This window comes from Dromiciops gliroides, chromosome 6, assembly GCF_019393635.1.
Source record: "Dromiciops gliroides isolate mDroGli1 chromosome 6, mDroGli1.pri, whole genome shotgun sequence".
Taxonomy (NCBI): Eukaryota; Metazoa; Chordata; class Mammalia; order Microbiotheria; family Microbiotheriidae; genus Dromiciops; species Dromiciops gliroides.
This window is the reverse complement of record NC_057866.1, coordinates 35,388,943-35,397,674: the sequence shown is the minus strand read 5'-3', so window position 1 is coordinate 35,397,674 and position 8,732 is coordinate 35,388,943.

Genomic DNA, 8,732 nt, shown 5'->3' with positions numbered 1-8,732 from the left:
CCTAACAGAAGCTGAAGCAATTAAGAAGAGTTGGCAAGGGTGTAAGAACTATACAAGAAAGATCTTAACATCATCTATAACCACAATGGTTTGGTTACTGAGGGGGAGTTCAAATTTGAACTCAGACACTTACTAGCTGTGTGACCCTGGGTAAGTTGCAACAATATTTGCCTCAGTTTCCTCACCTATAAAATGAGGTGGAGAAGGAAATGGGAAACTGCTCGGGTATTTTTGTCAAAACAAAACAAAACCCATATGGGGTCAGGAAGAGCCATACTTACTGAAAAAGGAAACATCATCACATCATCATGTTTACTGATCTAGAGTCAGATATCTAGGAGAATAAAGTCACATGGGCCTTGGGAACATTGCTAACAATTAGGATCATGAAGGTGATAGAATTGCAGCTGAGCTATTTAAAACTCTAAAAGATGATGCTGTTAAAGTGCTGCACTCAAAATGCCAACAAATTTGGAAAACTCAGCAATGGCCACTAGATTGGAAAAGCTCAGTTTACATCCCCATCTTAAAGAAGGGCAATGCTGAGCAATGCTGAGCAATGCTCCAATTACCACACAATTGCACTCATTTCACACATTTAAGATTCTGAACACTAGGCTTCAGCAATATGTGAACCAAGAACTATCAGAACTCCAGGCTGGTTTTCAAAGAGGCAGAACTAGAGACCAAATTGCTAATATATTAAGAAGTCTCTTGATAAGGGTGAAAGAGGTAATGTTAATAATTCATATTAAACTTAAAGGTACATCCTAAATACATTTTAGGAGTCCTGGTTGTTAAATATTTGTCAATACTGATGAACTTAGAAAACATTTCATCCACATGCCCTTCCTTCCCATCCCAGAGAAATAAAGGGACTCAACCCTCATCACACAGGGAATAGACAACAGATCTAGAATTCAAAACCCAGGTCCTCCAGCTCTAATTCAGGGCTCTTATCCTTAACCATACAGTTTCATAGTTGGGAGAGGAGGAGGGTTTTGGTTATTCAGTGTTCTATAGAGAAAATCTTGGCCTGGAAGGGACTAAAGTCCTAGTATCTAATTCCTGTTTGGCCACCCAAAGTAGCTATTTGACCTTCTAAGCCTCACTTTCCTCTTTTGTAAACCCGACAACCTCTTTTTCTTTCCTTTTTTTTGGGGGTGGGGCAATGAGGGTTAAGTGACTTGCCCAGGGCCACACAGTTAGTGTCAAGTGTCTGAGGCCGGATTTGAACTCAGGTCCTCCTGAATTCAGGGCCGGTGCTTTATCCACTGCACCACTTAACTGCCCCTCAACAACCTCTTTTTAATGAAAGCTTAAAGAAAACAAAAATGAAGGCAGGGAATATTTTACTTTGTCCTTGGTCCACTAATGACATATACCTACAGTGGTCTTTATATTCTAGTAAGTACACACAGTAAACATTTAACAAGTTCTTGTTGAGTTGAATTAAATCAGGGGGAAAAAACAGAATTTGAGCCCACTAATTGGCAGTGGATAGAGTGCTGGATTTGGAATCAGAAGACCTGAGTTTGAATCCTGCCTCAGACACTTACTGTCTGGGTGACCCTTGGCAAGCCACTTGACCCATTTCAGCATCAGTTTCCTCATTTGTAAGGGGAGGACAATAGTACCCAACTTCACCGAGTTGCTGTGAGGATCAAATGAGATAATATATGTAAAGTGATTTGCTCACCACATACGTGTTAGCTATTTTTGCAATTTTGTGCTCATGTTTTCCTTTCCTTTCAGAAAGTCAAGCTATTGTTAAAGCTGTTATATTTTTTCTTATATTTTATTTTTAAAAGATGCATTTAGAGTTGGGGGGAGGGGAACAGGGAAATGAAAGAATAGACTGCTTTACATTTACCATGTTAAGCCACTGCTTTCAAGTGTTCTCTAAAACCATTTTCACATTTTAATTTTGCAAAATTCAATGCCCATATGTCTTTGATTTGTGCTATAAAAGTTCCAGCATCAAAAGTCTGGGGGAATTTATCTTTTCCTATCTTATTTTATTTAATCATTTGCTACTCTGAATAAAAGCTGCTTCCATCCTTCCCTGGCCTGTATGCGAAAGTTTCTAATGGGAAGGCACCCACTTCTTTAGTGATATGAATAATGACTAAATTGTAATCCTCTATCTGCTCACCAAGACTGCATGAAGATAAGCCCCCCAATTCATTACAATCTCCTTATCAGGAGACAAAAATCTGTTGTAAGTAAATAAGGGGCAAAGGAAAGGAGGGAGATTTAAATAAAAGAGGGGCTATTTAAATTAAAGGAAAAAAAAAGAAAATTTGAACATGCTGGAATCCTTCCTTTATCCATATTCAGAATTTGAAAGATTTCAGGCTGTAAAAAAAAAAAACACCAAAAACCAAAAAACCAGAAGACAAAAAACAGGCTCCGATAGCACTACACCCAAACTTTGTGAGCTTGAACCCCTTTCATCTCGAAATTGATGTCTCTGGGGGGCAACTAGGTTGCAACTAGGCGATGCAGTGGATAAAGCGCCCGCCCTGGATTCAGGAGGAACTGAGTTCAAATCCGAGCTCAGACACTTGGCACTGTGTGCCTCTGGGCAAGTCACTTAACCCTCATTGCTCTGAAAAAAAGAAAAAAAAAAGGAAGAAAAAAGAAAAGAAAAGAAAAAGAAAGAAAAAAGAAATTGATGTCTCTGGAGACCCTTGCCATCCCCACCCCCCTATTTAGCTAATAGTTGGAGTTCATCACAGTCAGAAATTTTACCTGCAATTTATTAGGAACAAGGGACAAATGAGCTCCATAAAAATATGGATCAGAATGGACAGCAAAGGGTTTAATTTATCTTCTGGAAAGTTTTAAAAAAGGGTCATTAGTGAACAACTAGAGTCCCTTCTGAGGAAGGCCAATAGGAGTCTTGAAACCAGGTAATTTGTAGTATTGTGGAGGTATTTAGGGAAGGGAGAGAACTGGAGGGAGGGGAAAGAGGGAGAGAGGGAAAGAGGGAGAGAGGAAAAAAGAAAGATAGAGGCAGAGGGAAAGAGATGGAGGGAGAAGCTGAGGGAAAAAGGGGAAGGAGAAAAGGAGAGAGGGAGAGAAAAGTAGATAGATAAGGAAAGTTTGAGACAGAGACAGAAACAAACAGAGACAGATACAAAGGAGACAGACACAGAGAGACAGAGAGAGCAAAGCACGAGCAAAAAAAGAAGGGAAGAAAAGTAGATGGAGAGAGAGACAGACACACACACAGAGACACACACAGAGACAGAGACAGAGAGAGACACAGACACAGAGACACAGAGAGAGAGAAAAAGAGAGAGAGAGAGAGAGACTGAGAGACAGAGAGAGTTTAATAAGAATGTGTTGGGCACTGTGCTAAAAACTGGGAATACAAATACAAGCAATTAGAAAAAGTCTTTGCCTTCAAGGAGCTTACATTCTAATGAGGGTAAACAATCCAGAAAAGAGAGAGGGCATGGATTTCGCAGAAAAAAGTAGAAAAAAAATCAGCAGCAGATGAGCTGGGTTAGAAGTGAGCATGACTACAGTGGGAAGGAACTTCCTTTATTGGAGGCTCCAGAGAGGAGAGGTGGAGAGAGACATTGTTGGGATGAGAAGGCTGTTGGGGCAGAGGTGAATAAATAGTCCAGTCTCCTCGAGGATCATCTTCTGGTATTTAAAGGGAGCAGACTTATTCAATGCTGTTGTAGAAGACAAAAATAGAACTAACAATTGGAAGTTACAAAGAGACAGGTCTTGGTACAATATTAAAAAAACAGTAACAACTGAGAATCGGAGCCATCCCACAGATGGACACGCTGCCTCTGGAGAGAATTAAAGCGTTTTCAAACTTTGGAGATATTCAGAGGCTGAATGGCTGTCTGTCAAGGGATGATCAAGAATTTCTCAGATTTAGTGTCCAGAGGGATTTTAGAGACCGTTGGGTTCAACCTCTCTCATTTTACAGATGAGAAAACTAAGGTTAAGTGACTTGCCCCAGCCACTCCTCTAATCCACGTTCGAGGAAGAATTTAAAGCTACGTCTTCCAGACTCCAAGTCCAGTGGACGGACTCTCTGCTATGCCGTTCAGAAGAATTAGTGATCCAAATGGGAATTCATCTTTGATCACTCCTCAGGTCCTTTCCAATTCTAGGTTCTGTCATTCTAAGTGTCCTCCTTGGGCTATTCCAAGAATAGAGAAGGGTGTGTGGTTTCATTAGCATAGGGAATAGAGAAACTATAAGTTGCTGGTAAGGGGGAAGGAGGATTAATTTAGAGACCAAAGTTCTGGCTTCAAATTCTGTCTCTTAAACGTCTTACCCAAGTGACATTAGGCAAGCCAATTATTTCTCCAGCATTACTTTTTTCTCTTATAAAATTAGGAGGTTAGACTACTTCAGGAGTTCTTAATGTGTGTATGATGGGATCAATGGCAGTCTAATGAAACCCAAACACTCTTTCTTAGAATCGTATTATAAATGCATTAAAAACATGCATAGGATTACAAAGGAAACCAATTATATTAAATACAGTTAACACATAAACAAAATTCAGAGATTTCCTGAAAGGGATCCATGGCTCCCAGGTTAAGAAACCACTGAGGTTCCTCCTAGAAGAAAAGTCTTGCTAAGAACCCCTTTCAGAGGCAGAGTGCAAATAGGAAAATCTCAGGGAATTTCCTAAAATGCAGAGGGATTAAGTGAATTGTGTTTAGAATTACATATCTAAGGCGGGATTGAAGACTAGGTCTTCCTGACTAAAAGGACAAGAAACTTCCTTTGTACTGTGCACAGCGTATTGTCTCATGCTGTTAGATGAATAAAAATTAAGAATAAAAAAAGAAAATATCTTTGGTGAAATTATTCCCTTGTTGTGTAATATTTTTTAAGGGACTCATACATTGCCTTGGTTGGCCTTTCTACTACTAGACATTGGTTGTAATACAGCCAAGTAATTTGTACATTCCTAATATAGGAATAAAACCAAACCTGTTTCCCCATAAAAGGCTGATGGATAGTCCCATTCCCTACAGAAGTGACAACAGTAAAGAAATGTTTCTGTGGTCAAAGTTTATCAGGAAAAAATGGCCTGGGGACCAGAATAGCAGCCAAGTTAACAGAGGGTCATACCCCACAGGGACCATTTTCAGATCATCATACAATGTTGGAGAAATATTCCCTTAACCCCTTTTTATGCTGATCATATTTAAATATTTCCGTCTCTGCTTTCTAGAATTAAAATACTTTAGTTGAATCCCAACTTTTAAATTTATTATCTACATGGCCTTGGGCAAATAAATCACTGGTTTCAGTTTCCATATTTGTGGGGAAAAAATCGGATGCAATGATCTCTGAGGTCCTTTCCCCTCGGTAATTCTATTATCTTATCTTGGGTCCCAGAGGCTTAGAAACAAGAATATTCTTCAGCATCAGGTCATTAGATGGTCTCCAAAGTGCTCTCTCTCTCTCTCTCTCTCTCTCTCTCTCTCTCTCTCTCTCTCTCTCTCTCTCTCTCTCTCTCTCTCTCTCTCTCCCCCCCCCTCCCCTCTCTCTCTCTCCTCTCTGGGTGGGGGTGTGTATGTGTGTGTGTGATGGACCCAATGGCAGTCTAGTCTTCCCCCTTTTTGAAAAGTATGGGTAAAAGAAGGAGTAGAAAAAGAATTTGAATTGGAGGAGAAGGAAACAAGAATGCAACTTGGAGGGCTTGGGAATTGTCAAGAAAGCCAGAGCTTGAATTTGGGGAGGACAGGACACAGTCAAGCAAAGGAGATGAAGGAAAGAAACTATGGGAAATGGAAAAGGATGATATTGAGGAAATGGAAAGAATATAAGACTACTTAATTGTTATCTTAGCATCTTCAGTGTCTGGTATAGAGTGAGAGGCTAATAAATGCTTATTGATTGAGCATGACTGATAAGGTAGTCGAAAGAATGCTGGTTGAGGAAAGAGTCAGGGGACCTCTGTTACTTTTCTAACTACCCATGTGACTTTGGGCAAATAACTTGACTTTTCTTGCCTCTGACACATACTAAGTGTTGAAAACACGTGTACACAACTATAAATGCACGGCATACGTGACTTTCTATAAGTGTGATTGGAAAGATATTCTTAGGTTTAAGCCTGAATTGAGAATTTTTGTGTAAAGGATAGGTTTTGTTGCTTCACAAATCTGTTTTAACAAGTAGAAAACCTGAAAATGTTTAGAGTTTTGGAACTAAATATATATTGACTGATGAATTCTGATTGAAGAAGTGAAGCAAAATTATGGGTGGGGAAATTATGCCTGAACTGGAACTGAGTTGTGAATTATCCATCCAGTCTTATGCACCTTCCCTTCTCAGATCTCTCTGTCTCTGTCTCTCTGTCTCTGTCTCTCTCTCTCATTTCTCACCAAAAAATAACCTTCTTCCTCTTTTAAAGCATATAAAGCATCATATGGAAACTTGAGACTAGCATGGTACAGTGGACAGAAAACTGGCCCCAGAAACAGGAAGGCCTGAGTTCAAGTCCAACTTTTTTTAAAAATGGGGCAATGAGCGTTAAGTGACTTGCCCAGGGTCACACAGCTAGTAAGTATCAAGTGTCTGAGGCTGGATTTGAACTCAGATCATCCTGAATCCAGGGCCGGTGCTTTATCCACTGCACCACCTAGCTGCCCCTCAAGTCTTACTTCTGACACATACTGGCTAGGTGACTCTGGACAAATTACTTACCCTCAAAGACTAAATTGAAGGGAAGGTTACAGTTTACACTAGTAGAAGTACTTCACCAGGGACTTTTTCTGTCAACTTTGTTGTTTCTAGTTTATGGAGAACTAGTGTTCTTTGCTTCCTCTAAATTCAGCACCCGGAGGCAAATCTAAATGGCTCCATCTTAGTTGTGCATATCCAATTAAAAGAGGAAAAGCAAAAAGAACAAACAAATCAGGAGGGACAGATTGGAGGGTGATGGATTGTTATCCATCTGCAATGAATTGGAAGACATTCCTTTTTAGAATTCATTGACAGGTGCCCTAACACCTGTTCCTTTGTGGCACCTTCTTTCAATTAGAAACCTATAACTAGGCTGTAACAATTGAAGGTTTGTACCAGAGCACTGCATTTAGAGGGTGTGAAGATCACTTGTAGCCCTTTGGTGGCTAGAAACAACAAAGCTTAACATCTAGTTAGCAAGAAGACTCTTAAAATCAGATGACGGTTTGGGGCAAAATCCTCTGTGACCTAGGATGATGCTCCTCTCTCCCTTCTCCACCTGCTCAGCTGCTTCCCTGACAAGAATTTATGCAAGTATTGTGGTGTTTCAATCTCTCCTCACCCAATACTGTCTTTTCCCCCACTGTTCATTCCAGTTATAAATCATGTACTTTAATCAGGCACCCAATTTCCTATTTATGGCTCTCTACTCCTTTGACTAAGTATTGAGTGTTTTGTTTTGTTTTGTCCTTTAACAGACTTTTTCCTAGAAACCATGAGCAGATTTAAGAATGTGACAGTGAGGGGTGGGGTTTTTTTTGTTTGTTTTGTTTTGGTGGTTTTTTTTTTGTGTGTGTGTGTGTGTGAGGTAATTGGGGTTAAGTGACTTGCCCAGGGTCACACAGCTAGTAAGTATTAAGTGTCTGAGGCTGGATTTGAACTCAGGTCCTCCTGACTCCCGGGCTGGTGCTCTATCCATGACAGCGAGTTTTCCCTGGAACGAAATCTTTTAAATATCTTCCACCTGAGGATAAAAAGCCTAAATTATACACTGTGATTTTCTCCACAAAGAGACCTTTATCTGAACATTTCTCCCTATCAAATCGAATCCACAAGGCCTTGGATGAATACTATTGTGAACTAGAATGCAAATGTGAAGGTCCCCCCCCACCCCTCATCAGTCCTACAATGCTAATCTCTGGCAGCACATCTGGCCAGTGGCCCTGCCAAAGAAAGCAAGCCCTCCTTCCAGGAAAAGCACAAAGAAAGCACAAATTGCTACCAAACAGTTCTGAAATGTCCTCATCTTCCTAACAGACAGGCAGAGATAAACTTCTATAAGCCCTAGGGAGCCAAACTATTTCACTGGAGATTTTCACAGGATATTGTGAAGGAAAAAGAAAACTAAAATGACAGGGAAGACACAGGAGGAAGTTCTCTGGTCTCTTGGATTGTCTGCGAAGCATAAAATGAGATAATGAATGTCAAGATAAAGCTTCTGCATTATCAGACCTGCCCAGTCTCATCATCTTACTAACAATGATACTATGTCTTCATTTTGTCCAGGTTAAAGCAGTGACTTTTGAAAATGCATCCTCAGAACACTAATGAGGAGGACAATGTCTCTGACTGATAGCCCTGCAGTGGCCAGTCATGTAGGGAATATTCCTGGAAGGGTATTGTATTTTCCAAATGGTTGGCCATATTGTTAGTGTGGCCCTGGGTATGTGGCCATTTCTTCCAGTGGTGCAGATCACAAATGATCCTTGCCATCAAATGCTGAATGACTCTTATCTAGATCCTCCCATAAATTCCGAAACCTGTTGGGGGTGGGGCAGCACTTTTATATATATATTTTTAGTGAGGCAATTGGGGTTAAGTGACTTGCCCAGGGTCACACAGCTAGTAAGTGTTAAGTGTCTGAGGCCGGATTTGAACTCATGTACTCCTGACTCCAGGGACGGTGCTCTATCCATTGTGCCACCTAGCTGCCCCACTTTTATATCTTTTGATGTCGACCATGTTCTTCTCTGGTCATATATTGAAAAGAA